At 38.1% G+C, this 16,380-nt stretch overlaps 1 protein-coding gene across 2 annotated transcripts in view; it reads left to right on the forward strand.

Moving 5' to 3' along the window:
* Src64B (Tyrosine-protein kinase Src64B) overlaps nt 1-16,380 on the forward strand; it is a 105,346-nt gene that overhangs the window by 52,336 nt on the left and 36,630 nt on the right. The window contains exon 1 of one of the 2 annotated variants that reach the window (XM_089633247.1): nt 6,037-6,317. The exons of the other annotated variant lie outside the window; for it this stretch is intronic. The gene's annotated coding sequence lies outside the window, so the exon portion shown is untranslated. Of the gene's footprint in view, nt 1-6,036; nt 6,318-16,380 lie in introns of those variants that run through there. 2 annotated transcript variants of the gene reach the window in all.

Below are 16,380 nucleotides of genomic sequence, written 5' to 3' on the forward strand. Positions count from 1 at the left end.
GAACAACTTTACGTCGACCACAGACATAGGAATTAATAGACGAAAAGATAATGGCGAGGGGTAAAATCAACTGTTGAAGAACGAAGGGAGTGAAGCTGACTGTGATTCGTCAATAAATCAATCTGACAGTAAATAGGCATCTCGCATTATAATATCACCATTTATGTACTTCTTAAAAGTAAAATCTGCTTTTAAATGAATAGACATTTTTACATGGGAGCGCAAATTACTCGCCACGTTATGAACAAATTTGCGAAGTCCAAATTCGGCAAAAAAATTCGGTTCTATTTTCAGAGTCGAATATTTCGTTTAAGTATTTATTTAAGACACTTTTATAAATGTTCATAATTTACTTCCCAGCAACCAACCAGCTATGTGTTTCGCGTCCAGACGTTTCTCGATGTGATAGTAACAACTGATTCATATTATACGATGTGAATATGCTTGAAATAAAGTAAAATAATGCTTATATATGGAATGTAATACGACAATTGGGTTTATTCTCTTTTTCACATCTATTTTTACAAGTTTTCATAGTACAAGTCAACATTTTGCCGTGTTATTTCGTAAAATGAACCGATGATGCCTCGACCATAGTTCGCACAAGAATGATGACGTCACGTTTTCAAATTTCACTTGAGGCCATACGCGAGCACAGCCGGCTCCAATGGAACCGGTATGGGGAGTGGTGATAATACGCTTTTAATCACTTAGGGCAGGTCTACTAATATTCATATGTCTATGACGTCGACGAATGTCGGCGGACGGAGAACAGCTTGCGTAGTCAACTGAACTCCCATAGCGCGGCGCATCCCCTCCCCACGCCCGCGCCGTATACCGCACGCCCGCTTTTCTTAACTAAAATTCGTTTACTGAGGCACATTTTGCATTGACTTCAGAATTTGTCAAAGAAAGACAAAGGGTTACGAATAACCTGACAATATTTGATAATCTCCTACTACCTCCACAGTAAACGTAAAATGTTGCTTGTGTCGTGATGGAGGACGCACGACGCCGGGTGGGACCCACTGACCCGTCAAGTTTCTTTATTTGGTTTCTGTTCCTTGGGTTTTCGCCCAAATAACCGGCGGTCTTGAAAAACCGGTGTACCATTTTAGCGGAACCTCCTGCTCTGTGTTCTCCAAGTTCTCTTCCCCACTAACCTCCTTCCTTGATTGTTTGTTCCCCCCCAGTCCTCCGTGTCGCTGCCGTTTCTGACGTCTCTAAATAATAAATAACTCCAATGACATGGGTTCATTCATTTTACTGTATTTCGGAAATAACACGACGGCCATAAAACAACGGTGTTTGCAACCGTCCAAGCAACCACTCTTGTCTACTCGACCTGTTTATGTCTTCCATCTTTCTTATTAACCATTTATAAAACGAACAAATAATCTTCAAATTACTCAGTTGCCAAATATTATAGACGCGCTCATTCTTTTTTACCCTATTTTTTCGGATATTGCGAATCAATATTTCAACTGGCACATCTCATAAAACTTTGCTTTTATTTTTCTGTCAGAAATCATGATGTTGTTTAAGTTTTCAAGACAGCACTTCAAAACATTGGCAGTCTTTTTATTTTAATAAATAGTGATGATGGAAAGAAAACCTCGCCAAATGGAACAAGGACGTTCGACAGAATTATTATGATACTTTTTCTACTTACTTAAAAAATCCACTGTTTCATTCGCGACTTATGATAACTTTATTATGGTGTACATTACACTACGAACGCATTGTATTTCGGTACATGTTGAATGAATGAATAATAATTTGTGTAGCCTTCGGTCTAAAATATGATAATAAGTTCAATGATGACATTTCTTATGAAAACTTTACTTTCATTTAGTTTCAGTAGTTTGTTGTGCCAAATTGTGTAAAATTTAAAGTTACCATGGCTATAGCAAGAAAAAGAGGACACAACACCCGATGAAATGACGTTAATAAAATGTACTTATCCCAATGAGTTACAATACATCAAGACTTGCTATTGTCTCACAAACTCTAGATAAAATGTGGCAAGTAAGAAACACTCTTATGTTTCCTTCATGTGTGACAAAGGTAGACATCCAAAGAATATATGCGTATGACAAAATTAAACGATAGCGAGCGGCGTTTTCGTATTTGCGAATACCACATTCTACGCCAAGGGTGTGACTGAGATAACAAGAAAACAAGATACACGGAATACTGTTTGAGACGATCTACTGCTATTATGTTGTCCTTCTTATACTTATGTTTTGTTACATTCTCTATCTCACTTTCTTTAATGGCGTTGAAAATCTTCGGGAAACCATCGAAGTTATTGTATTTTTACAATAAAAAAATAATTTAATTTATTTTTAATAATGAAATCTTATTTCTTAGCTTTTACTAGTGTTTATCGACTAATGAAAACATTTTCTCATCATACACGAGGGCATTTTATCACTTTTTAAAGGCAATTTACTTAGAGGTAGCACACGACCATACGCGACGCTTGACGGTTCAGTACTAAAATTACGAAAATCGAAAGTACTCCGATTGACGTACTTTTTACTTGCCACTTTGAGATTTATACAGCGCGTCTATATATACTCGTATTGTAACGTCATTGACTTATCCCAAAATTACCATTTTTCTTATCGTACATATAAGGGTACATATAGATTTCGAACCGTACCACGAATTACGGAAAATGAACGAATCAACTGCAATCGGCGTTTCGCGCCATTTGCGGTTGCTTCGTTTCTTTCCCATATGTTGAGGTTCAGTTCGGCAGTTCGGTTCGCGGATGTATACGTAGCATAAGACCACAGACGTCGTGTAAGGGTTTGTTTTGTGATTGCTGAAATGAATGTGTTTTAGTTAAACCTTGGTAACGAGTGTGTATGTGTAGTAGCAGTTAGCATCAGTCATGAGCAAGTACCATGAGCAGGTACAAGGCGACCAGCGCAGCACACGATGGCGATGGTGGCAGGCGGGTGGGCGAGCAGTTTGGCCGCCAACCCACGCTACAGCATTACTTATCCCGTCCTTAGTCCTTATCGGACCTACCGTTTTACTCTTTTTCTCCCATGGCCCGCTGAGTTTCTGAAGACACCCGTATTAATCTGCGCGATTAGAACAATCCGTGTGAAACTAAATTAGACGAAAAAAACATCCCAACTTGCTGATCCGCTTTTAGATACGCTTAGCATTCATAATTAAAACTAAATCTGCAGTAAATATCTCAGCGGATGTTATTTATCTAATGCTTTATAATCGTTTGGACTTTCGAGTCAGCGCCCCTTTATAAATGTTTCCACGCAGTTAATCGGCTTAGATAGGCGAATATTCACCGCTAACTCCTACATTTTTCTTGTGAAATTCGCGATATGTTTTTTTTTTAATATTAGAAAATGGTATCGACGCTTACTTAAATTACCTAGTTAATCTAAGGAATGAGTATTTACTGTAAGTGGGAAAAATATCCGTTCGGCTCTCGCAATTTTGACCTAATCTGTAGGTCTAAAGGTGCGATTCCGTGCCACGCGGCAGTCGGCAGACGGCAGCAGCAGACGTCGACTGCAATGCCGCCGACGGCAGACGGCACTACTTAACTGTATGAACTTGTATTGGACCGTTTCCGACACACCACTACAAATGCCGCGCGGCATTTGCAGTCGACGACTGACGCCTAGCGGCAGACGGCGCTCGAGTGCAAGCATAGTACTGCCGTCGACTTTTGACGTAATGGACGTGTTGAAAGACGAAAAATGGATTCTAAAAAAAATAAAAATGACAAAAATGGATTCTATTAATAATTATTCGGAACCAAGTGAAGAAATTCCATCATTGCCGGAATATTTAAACCAGTAGCTTAATATAACTAAGGACAGGTTGTTTCACAGAGTGTGAACGATTTATCAAAATTTAAAGTTAATTTTCAAGTTCTGTTATTATTTCAGCTTTGTGGTTCAACTGGCAAAATATTGATTGTAATAACAGAGCTTGAAAAGAACCTTTGCGGAACTAGAAAATTAACTTTAAAATTTGATGAATTGTTCAAATGCTGTGAAACAGCTCGTCATTTCTTCTGTGTAATTCATTACAAAATAATTTTAATTTGCTTACCTTAGTGTCAAGAACAATTTTTCTTCTGGCGATATTGTGTTATCATTTTAAATTAAAGAGATTACAAAATTAAACTGTTTTTTTTATTTAAACGACAATAACTTCTGAAAATGTCTTCACTCTCTTCTAGGTGTCTTTTTATCAAAGTTTCATAAGCGCCTTCTTCCAGTCTATTTAAGTACATTGGCAGTATAGGCTTTCTACTTGAGTAGTAATACAATAATAAGTCATCGTCTTCTTCTTGCAATAACACATTTTATTATTCATAACTATATATGGAAGACACAACCGTCGGCAGTAATGCACTGCAGTGCCGTCACTGCCGTCGATTTCGGAACCTACGCGACAGCATTAAGTATTGCCGTCTGCCGTCGGCGGTACTGCAGTCGGCGTCTGCTGCTGCCGTCTGCCGACTGCCGCGTGGCACGGAATCGTACCTTAAGCCTCCGGTTGTCGAGTGTCTAGGTCCCCGGCATAATAATAATGGATGCTTGTGGAAGTGGCCGAACGTGTCTGACCTAGGCCGTAACAACCGACTGATAAAAGTAACGACGGAAATAATGGCACGTGTAAAACCTGTTATCGATTAATATACACTGATTGGTACTGTCGCCACACAATTATCTCTCCAGTGTTTATGAAAACATTACCTCATTCTTCCCTCTCGAAATTCTGTCAGTTGTTAACTATCTTACCGATACAGTAATATTGCTGATTTCATAGTATTACTATGCCAAATTACCAGATAAACCTAATGGCTTAATGGCTGCAAAAAGTCACATTGACAAACAGAATGGCTGAGCGACGATACTATTTTCTAATCGCAGTCATTTTATATTGATACGGTGTTATTATTACATCACATTAAGTCAATGATCACTACAAATAATTTTGGAATTATTTTTAGCAGTGTTATTATTTTTGTGATCAATGATTCTATTGTAAATAAATAGATTTTTTTTGGACAGATTTCAGACGTTTCAACATTACAGGTATTTATTTTTATAGATGTTGATTTTGTGATGGAGATAAATTTGATGTTTTCGTGCTTACCAAATTATCTCACCTCAGGTCGTAATTCGCAATGTAGTACAGAAAGCATAATTTTATTATCTGTTATAATATTTACATGGTGATTTTGCGCTTTTGTACATTGATTCGTGGGTACACAAAGGTAAGAAAATTCCTTTAGAAAAGCTTATTTTAAAATTAACATTATTCCAAGAAACCGCCCACAGGAGAAACATTCCATTTCCTTTAAAGATTATATTTTATCTATATCATTAGCTTGATTACGTTATCTTATCGTTTCGTCTTTTATTATATATTTAGTCGTGTACGGAAATAGGCCGCAAATTGTTGCGAAATTGAATCAAATTTCCCCGAAGAACTTATAATTTCCAAATCCTTGACATCGCTCGTCGTTCCAATGAAAACTTCCAGATAAGGCGACAGATGATGCCTATTCTAAAAATAATCGTAAATAATGAGCTTATGCTCTCATTATAATGACACTCGTGATAATCATAATAATGTATATGATGTATTATTAAAAGCTTTTAGTAATGCATCTAATCCATGACTAATTACAACGTACGAACTACAAAGCATTGTCGTCACACATTCTTGTGGTCTTAGTAATTTTTGAGGGTCATGAATTTTATACGAACATTTTGGATGTAAGGGATCACTATAGAATAGATTCAATCGCATGTACTCTGAGAAGTTTAGTATGAAGAGGAACCAAGCGGCCGTGCTCCTTCCTCCGTTCCTCGCACTCCTCACTATCACTTCATTAGTCACTAGTCTGCTAGACTAGCACTACTAGCAGTGCTAGTAGTGCTAGTCAGTCCGCCAACGTAACTCGACCGAGGTAGATGGTCGCTATTCGCTAAGCTTGGTTCGTGTCACACTATAAAGTCTTCGGTTGTTTGTTAGTCGGTGTGTAACTGTGCTCTGGCTCTGGAAGTATAATATATTGTTTTGAAATCTTGGTGAATTGGAGTGTATTCTCCTGAATGTAAACGAATTTGTGGATTTGAATTTTCGAATACTGTGTTATTATTTTTGTGTTTGAATGCACAAAATTATTGTGGTGTAAGAAAAATATTTGATGTGGTTTTGACCTGTGCGGTGTTGCAAGTGTTTAAAAAATATACCTATATTCAAAGGATTAACACGTTTTGGAAAATAAATAGGCGTTTATCTCAAACAAGGTAATGTTAACTGTGTCTACATAAATTAATTAAGTCTAAAAAATTCATTCACATTATTTATTTATCTGAAAATCTTTGTAATTTGTATGTTCGGCTAATAAGTTATATACTAATTATGCGTACGGATAGCGGCGGAAATTGTGGATTTTCTGCGGGAAAAAAAGAAGTAAATTTGCTAAACGTTCTGTATTTTTCTTCCAGTTAAAACGTTTTCAATATGAAATGCCACCCGTGATGAATCCTTTGTAACTGAACGTTAAAGTTTCCAAATTGAAGACGGAAATTGAAAGTTTTCAAAGAAATTTATTCCGAAGTGCAAGTCGCCGAGGAAAACTTCCCCATTTGACTGGGGAATGGGGAGGCTTATCAGTGGGAGCGCTCTCACATGTTTATCCTTTCATAATTTTTACATATTTAGAAAAAAATGCAGTTTTAACATATTAACGATTGTTTCAACTTGTCTGGTTATATTCATTGACCCCTAATTGATAGCTCAATTCCCTCGTGATCTTCATACATAAATATTTCAATAAATGTTCCCACAAAGGCATCGCTCATACCATTTCACTTTTCACCCGGCCACTGGCCACTGGCCACATGACACTAGAAGCCGAAAAGAAAAGTGAAATGTGTATCGTACTAACTATGAACATGAACACGCGGTATTCGTGGTTCTCATTTGACAGACTGTTAATTACCCGAGGCCAGAAGTAAAGTTCTTTCTGGCGGCGCTGAAACCAAAACCATGAACTTTGCTTTTATTTATAAACACGCAGTCGCATCTCACTGCTAGGTGCTCCATCCTAGGCCCAAGCCCCGAGTCCTACAACTCCAGTAACTCGACAATGTATTGATTTAAAACTAATAAAGCAATAAAATACGCAATACTCGATACGTTTTCTATCAATGATTGGACGCGATTCGGTTGCGTCTGACTTTGAGAGATTAAATCGTAACATGAACGATTTATTGCTAACAACTGACGTCACACTTTTCAATTTGATTAAAGTTTACTGCCAACTTTTGCAATTTGAGTAAAATTGAACGTCGTTTTTTACATCGCTGTAAAATTTATGTTGAATCTTATTATGAAGAAAAATTCATCTGAGTAAAATCTTCCATCGGCTCGATTATTATAGAAGTGCATTTTCTCTAACGATTTTATTATCTTATTTATGTTTTCTTGGAGCTAAAAGTTACTTTATAACTAATAAATGATTTGGGTTTTCTGATCACTTTATTTCCTTGTATATTTTATGTTATGCTACAAATTTCGAAAATCTGCATGCCTAAAGGTACCTACTTCCTCTGTAATATAAATTATATTTCATTTTTACCGTCTTTTCTTCCACATATACGAACATTTTCAAAATATGACAGAAATACCAGTTTACTTTGTGTTTCGATCTTTGAGGGAGTATATAACTCAGTACTTAGGTACATTTAATATCTATGGCAATTAAACTTAATTTAGTGAATAGTTTCGTAATATATCCTTGGCGTGATATTTTACAAAAATCTTTAAATTTGATATTGAAAACGGATTGAATATAAAAAAAAAATAACTTAATCGATTATCCGGCTATCGCGTACCACGTACTTAGTGCAATAATAATAATACATATATCTGTATTATTCTCCCCGTGGTCAAAGTTCCGAGTGATACCGTTATCCGAGGTACCTACATTATACGTGCCCTGGCGAATGCGGCTTATTCCCTGTTCCTTATATGAACTTACATCGGACTGGCCTGCTTTAGCTCCTTGCATAGGTACCTACCTACTATATAGGCACTATGCACACAGTACACACCGACTATACTGCACTGGGTGCATGCTGCGTGTAGATATGCCGCACACCTATACTCGTATCTCGTATACGAGAAGATTGTTGTAATCTTAGCCCATGTCGCCAGAAACTGCTCCCCGCCCTACCGGCTTACCGGCGAACACATCTAAAAGGCGATTTACGCTTGTAAAATGTGTCTGGCCAGGAAATACGTTTTCTTTACCCACGTCGCATTACACTAGTAATTCTAGTCGTTTACGTGACATTTACTCAACGCTTTGAGTGCCGCTAACATAAAACTAAAATTAATTTTAAGCACTTTATGGACCTTTAGTTCGTTAGCCAGCCATATCGTGTGACCCTTTTAGATTCATTATCTTTAATTGAGGATCTGGTGGGGCACGCCTACCGAAAAGCCCATTGCCCACATCATTTGACTTTCAGTGAAATTAACTCGGTCAGCAATGTGCGTAAATATCCAGCCACGGTCTTGCGGGCAGTTTCCCGAATTGGAATATTAGCTAATTCCATTTTCCCCTAAATTCATTATTCGATCCCTTCGCACGCCGCGCCGCTTGCCGCATAACAACTAAGAACTACGAGGAATGAAAATCTATACCGCATTCTCTAATAAGAGCCATCTGATCGTGAGAAGTTTTATTGCCTCGCGCCTTTTCTCTCACCTTTTACGTGACTTGTGTGGAAAACACATTACTTACGCTTTTTCTTTTACTCGTGTTTTTCCAATAAATCACCTTATCTTAAATCGGCGTCATTTATTCTGCGTGTTGGAACTCTATTTACTATTTGCCTTTCCAATAATCTACTGTAGCTAACCCTTTTAAAAGATTACGCCACTCATAATAAAATAATGTCAAATTGAATGACGTGTAAGCTTTGTTTCAATTGATTATGCGGAAAATAATAGTCGAGCTTTTCTTTGATTAATTATTGTTGAGATTTACTTCATTTAGTATCGCACAAAGTTCGTTGGTCAGACAAGCTGGCACCATATGCCATAAACACGTCGCTCTAGGATCTTTTTTTTTGTGAAAAAATGCCGTGTTTTACTTTTTGAGAGGTGCACTAATCATTCGCGAGAAAAAAACAGATCTCGTAAAGTTTCTTTCCATTCTAAAATCACACAACACTTATTATTTCAATTCTCCACAAGAAGTAATTATTCACAAGCTTTATAGCTACCCGTAAATATCGAAATAAAATAAATTGAGTTAACGAATGCAGCAACACATAAGTATAAGGACAACCTACCAGCAGTGGGTCGTCTCATACAACATTCCGTATTCGTCTTTTTTTCAATTCAATTAAGTGTAAGCGAGTAAGCTTATCTAGCCATCTCAGTCACAACCGTAATGTAGAATGTAGTATTCGCCGCAACTTTTAAGTGCGTAAACGCTGCCCGGTCCCATATCTATTTCGTTCATACACATGTATTATTTGAATATCTATCTTTGTCATGAACAACGTATGAATTAAGAATTTACTGGAAACATAAAGAGTGCTTGTTACTTGAGTTTTTTTTTTTGATTGATGGTAGTTTACTTTATTTTATAAATCAAATAATACAAAGATATTATATTATGTTTTAACTTTATCTGACAAAATTTATTTTAGACCAAGTTATCGCCATATTAGTTGGACCCCGTCCCACAAGTTGGTTTTGCGGTGACCATCATAATATTTTACTGGTTCATTTAAAATCAATCGAACAAAAAAAACTTTAGTTTAGTAATTAATCTAGTGCTTGATCGAAGCTTTTTTGGTCGGAAATAAACAAAATGGCGGCCAATAATTTGTTCACGTCGCTGACTACCCCTACAATTGTTTCTGAAATGTTGTGATACGAGAAAAATACAAACATCTCTTGTTGCTTGGCTTGAGTCTGCTTAAATCGGCCCCGGTCGTGCTCATCGCTCAACTGTTCACTGCTCGGTGCTCAGTGCTCAGTGTGCCGGACCGTAATGTTTGATTTGGCTTAATCTCCTGTTTCGATAGCTAGTTCGCTGTCTTGATACCAGTTTATTCGGGTGCGGCCTTGTCACGACACGTGCTAATATGCGACCCATCCGGCAGATGTTACAGCTGATAGTCACTGTATTAAAATGGCAATACGGGGTTTTCCAGTCCCTGGGTACTCACTGTACTCAGTCTGGGCGCAAGACGCAAGTCTTGCCATATGCTGCTGTTACTTGCACACCTGTTTTGGCCTGCTGGTGACAGTTTCTAGTACCGACTGAAAAACCCCCTCAAAATTTACAATCCACTCAACACAGCTGATCTCGTATGTTGTGAAAACGTGGTGGTTTCCCTGTTTGGTTCCTTACTATACACGTGTTTGGGTTTTCTTGATCTGCTTCAAATTTTATTTTTATTATTTGGCCGTCCCATGGTTTTTTGTTATGTTTTATATATTCTTCTGGGTGGCATGGAAACCTGAACAGTAAACCAAGCATTGGCACGTAATGGTACGTATACATTTGCGAACCGAGCCTCGAATTACGGGAAAGGAACAAAGTAACTGCAAGCAGCGTTTCGCGCCATTTGCGGTTGCTTAGTTCTTTTCCCACAAGTAGAGGTTCCGTTTGGCAATTCGGCTCGCGTATGTATACGTAGCATAACATTAGAACGTTGTGTAAAGTAGGTGTGTACGTGTACATTGTGTTTAGGCGCATAATCAAAACTCTTCTGTTTTTGTCTTGATATACCCACAACATTACCTAATTGATCATTCAAGTGAAAATATACAAAGGACGTGGTAAGGGAAAACGCCACACCTAATGCCTTCGAAACAGCTTATATGAGTGCTGGATATTATTTTATTATTTATTTAACCTTTTATAGGGCACAATTTTGGAATTTCATACAAACGTGGCTAGTATATCAACCAGCAACCAATAAGGGCCTATGTTTAAGTTTTCAATCCAGCAGGACTCACAGGACTGGGTGGTTGGTCATATAACATTATCACGTCTATATTGAACCTTCTATGGGAGAGAACACCAGAAGAATAATGCAGTTTATAATAAGGCAGCTTGCAACAGCCGGACTATTCATTCAATATGTGACCCAACTTTTAATTATGCCATCGTAGAATAAATTGTATGATACGTTTTAATTGATTTAAATTGGGTATGATTGGTAATGTGACTGACAAGTATAATGGTTTGTTGATGTGGTAATAAAATAGCTCGCTTCACCGCCGATAAAATTGGATTATTTTCCCGGAGAGTGTGCCGCGGTATCAGACCGATGTGATAGCGGGTCGTCCATCGTCCACTTTATATCAGATTGGGCTTCACTCACTCCACTGTCCGCTCAAGCGGTTTCGTAAACAATGGATGGACATCCTGTGGAAGTCCGATTCTCGCGAAGGTAGAAGGTACTATCGGACCAAGCTTCCCCGCTGGCGCTGACCCGCGACCCACGACCAGCGACCCGACTCCCCGGCAGGCTGCGGCTCGTTGAATGCTGAACGCTGAACCGCGCAGTTCCCTCGCCAGAGTCGCCATACGGCTAAACCAAACGTCTAACGCATCATGCAGGTCTGAGAGGTACTTTTTTATTCGACCATGAGTTCGTTGCACCTCGCAACAATCGGCAATTGACGCGTTTGGTCATGGTTTTACAGTTATACCTGTTTGGTTTTTTCATAGTAAAATAAAAACAAACCGCGCTTTACGATGTTGTAGAAATAATAATGAAGGTGTAGTTTTTTATTCGTGTTCTTTTCTTGCATATATTTTGATTGATTGTGCTATTTCTATGTACGGTAAATTTATTTTATTTTTTATTGTTAACACATTTTAGTGATTGATGAATTTCAACACTATTTGGATATAGCAAATACTTCCACCGTTTATAAGGTGCGCTTATTAAATTAGTTTCTCAACATCTAATTCTACCAATGCAACGTGTTCGGTATTATTATTTTACTGTCGGACAATAATGTATCGGTCGGGGTAGAATCTTTTTACACTCATTGTAGGGGCTCTTTATCCGTATTTTGAAACGTTACCGGTCAATTTTAACCTTCGCAAGCATTATAAAAATAGCTTACGCCAATGCAGGCGGTTAGCTGTTAATATGATTTTTAGTACCTTTTAGCTCCTTAGAATTACCAATTAACCTAGTTACGAACTTATGACGACCTCACAAACATAATAGCACATGAACTGTTCAAATTAATATTATTAGGTACCTACCTAATATTATGTTTTCTAAAGTCCTGTTTTTAGAGATGTTTAACCGGGTAATAAATACAAAATGATTAGCTACCCTAATTTCAACCTTCTTTTTTTCATACAGATATTGAAAAGTGACCTTAGTTCAGTAGAATAATTCTTGTAACTATTTTATGCCACACGTTAGTAAATAAAATACTCCCCTTTGAACCTTGGAATGATGTGATCCTTATTAATTGCCCGCACCTCTTGTTCGGGTAACGAGCAGGGCAGTCTCGCCATGTACCTACCACGGAGAGTTCCGTTGTAACCACTCTTTCTGTTACGTGCGTCGGTTACGAGAAAGAGGGAGAGATAACAACACGTCTTCCAGCGGTTTTCCTGTGGATCATTATTATTATGACCAAATTACCACTAACGCGACACTTCCTCACTTTGTTTTCCGTCTCGATGGTATGTGCTTGAATTACTTTACATCCTGCGATCGCCCTTAGGTACCTACTCCTTTCGCCTCTTCAGGACCCTTTGTTGTCTTAAGTCGTTAAACGTGCTGCGTTGTTCTCACGGGTATGAATCAAACTTTAAAACAATGTAATTGTTTTTTTCAACGAGCTCATCGATTACCTAAAGCTTTTCTTACTTTTAATTGTGTTTTATATTGTCAGCATACTTAGTGAGTTAAACACTTAACACTGCTTCCGATGAATACTTGAACTATGTTATTTCCCAGCAACCCGTACCAGCATAATCGTTTATTTAAATCAGATTTATTTTTTATCATTTTCAACTTTCGTCATATTTTGACCGATAGGACAACCCAAACTGACTGATATTTTTTTTACACATAAATACACGCATTTTTAGAATATAAATTACATTCATTAAAGTCAGAAGTTCCACGACAAAACATAACATTGAAGGCAAGCGAACAAACCTTTTCAGATTGATATTTAAGATTACAACCATTAAAAATAGTAAGGCGGCCATAACAAAATTAAATTGACTTACAAAACTAAATCCTTTTGTATGTACGATAATATCCGCGGGGTCAAAACTCAGACTCTGAAGCATATTGTACTCTTTTAGAGGCAACATAATATTTATATTCCTAATGCGAGTTTTGTCAGTGTTCTGTTTTGTCGTGGAACTTCTGACACTTATGGGCCTAGTGCAGGTTCGCCCAATGCATTGAGCCTACGTGTAAATTGCCCCTGTGTTGGGCAAACGTGTACAGGACCACTTTGCATGCGTTAGCCGGTCAACCAAAGGAGTTTGGCACTAACACGCCAACAGGTCGTCAGTTCACAATACGCGTGCAACGGAGACAGTAATGTTGATTATTGCGTGAATGATTATTTACGTTTGCGAATTACGATGATTGTGGTCGAGGAATAAGGATCTCGACTAGCAATCCGAAGGTCGCGTGTTCAAATCCCGGCGTGCTTTTTTTTTCACAATTTTTGTTTTTTAACAATTCATTCATTAAAAAATATACATAGGTACTTGCGATATGTTCCAGAGTGGAAAGTACTCTCAGTATCGCCCTGGTGTAAGACCACCGTTTAGAATTGAAACGTTGTTTAAAATGGCTTTAGCCGTGTTTGGTGACTAAATCTAGCCAGGTACTCCACCATCTTCCGCTTTTCTATATCCTTCCCCTCTCCTGCACCTTCAGCCTCGCAACATACCGCAATTGGGGAACATGTCGCACGTGGCGCAGTGCATTGGGCCAATATGTGCTAGGCGCATTAGAAAAACATATTATACCTAAGGTTCATAGAAATAATCAGCTTTATTGCGCATATTACATTACCTGGTGTTCGCGTCGGCGTCGCTTTTGGCTATTCCCCTCGTGCATCATCGCTTTCATATACGGAATATACGGAATACCAGGGGCTCTCAACGCGGTGCCCGAGGCCATAAGTGCACTCTTTTCACATGCTGATAGTTTTAGGGAAGTGTGCATCTGTAAGTGCATTCTGAGCATGACAACAGTTTTTCTCCGGTATGTGTTCTAATACATAAAAAGTTCATTCTAAGCACGAGAATTGTTCTCTTCCGGATTGTGTTCTAAAATGAGAAACCGATGCACTTTTGCTACTGCAAGTGTAGTTTGGGTTCTAATGTGATGAGAAACCAATTCAATAGAATGGTTTCTCTCAAGAGCAGTGGTGGTTTTCTCCAATGTGCGGATATGCAGTGAACCCCCCAAATAATAACTACGGCGAACAAGACTCGCTTCAATTATTGTATTACATACTACAGTTTGCCAACAGCGCGCCACTACTCAATAGTAAAAAAAACCGCCAATGGAAAGGCCATTCCAGATTCCAGAACGCACAAGGAAGCTAAAAAAACCTATACTATACAATGATATCCTTGATATTATTATAGCTCACTCACAGATGGAACCAGATTAGTCTTTTAGGTTACCCATAGATGGAGTAGCTGACGAGCATTGTAGAGACCGATGGAATAATAAATACGGTGGAAACTTCAAGGTCGGGGTCCATATTATTCCAACCGTCTGCTAATTATGATATATAAAAGTCCAGTTGTTTTGTGGAAGTGCGAGTTTTATTTAAACAGAGTTTGTGGGAAAAGCCGGAGACACAACACTAATTACAAAATAAGTAAGTAATTAAATGGCAGGTACATGTATTTTGAGATGTAGTAAATGCATTGAGAAAGTAAAAATAATTATATTACATGTTTGTTAAATGTAGGCAGCTAAAACGTATCTAAATATATATTTCACACAACATAAAGTCTGTTTCGATCTGTGCCACTAGGTATACGTTGGCTATAGTTCGTTATTCGTTGTTGGACTCGGAGACGAAGTTCTACGAATAATATTTGCTTTATTGTTATCAAGTATATTCATGTTTTATTTACTTGTTTTTGAATGTCAACAATTAGGTATTTGGTGCTTGGCAGCACTGAACCCACCGATTTAGTAAACTGATATTTTCGTATTTAAAATAGGTTTAATCAATGCCACTTGTTATACATATTCCTAGGCCACAAATGTGTGAGTTTTATTATGAGATATTGATGCATTTTTATAGTGCATGATTCAATGCTATAATACCTATTATGTGGTTAGTGACTTATTGTGTATGCCCGTCCCCACCACAACAATGTTGAGAACCCCTGCCTAGGTAGGATTATGAGTAGGTACTACTTGTTGGGGAGGAACATTGATTTTCGTTTAACTCCCGCCGAAATAAAACGCAACACTGACACTGGTTAGACCCTGCACACCACCATGCACAATGTACCTCAATACTTACGCTGTACCACCATCCATAATGTACTATTCAGTATTCACCATTCACTATCAACAACAGCAGATGGCCGTTTCCCGATCGGCACGGTCCGATAAGATAATCCCATATTATGTACTAGGCACCTGCAAACATTCATATTAGGTATATCATATATATTATGGGAATGAACGGGTACTTCTTTCATTTATTTGCACAGGCATTTGCATTGTAGTGGATTATTTGATTTACCACCGTGTTATCGCGACGCATCCACCTGATTTATTATTTCGCGAGCCGTATCTTTTTTTTTCATTCAATAGTTATTATGGCGGGTGCAATTAATATTAATTATTGCTGATAAATTTTTGTTTTATTGGAGCGGATGTACAGAGAATATAACGCTACGTATACATCCGCGAGCCGAACTGCCGAACTAAACCTCAACTTATGGGAAAGAAACGAATCAACCGCAAATGGCGCGGAACGCCGATTGCAGTTGATTCATTCCTTTCCCGTAATTCGTGGTACGGTTCGCGTTTTGGTTTGCGTTTCGGTTATGTAAATCGAAAATGTATACGTACCCTAAGAAGATAACAAGTCGGTGTCGTTACTGCAACACTTGGAAATATCGAATAAGTCAAACTCTGTCGTCGCACGTCCAGAGTCTGAACTGAAGAAGTATGTATGAATATGGATGGAGCAATGATATGCAAGATCGGTCTATATGTTGGATTCCATCTAAATGTAAATGGCTATGTGAAAAATGGTGCATTCATAATAAGTCGTGGAAAAACTGACCAAACG

The sequence above is a fragment of the Hesperophylax consimilis genome, chromosome 7, assembly GCF_061612785.1.
Source record: "Hesperophylax consimilis isolate HC1 chromosome 7, BYU_Hcon_1.0, whole genome shotgun sequence".
NCBI lineage: Eukaryota > Metazoa > Arthropoda > Insecta > Trichoptera > Limnephilidae > Hesperophylax > Hesperophylax consimilis.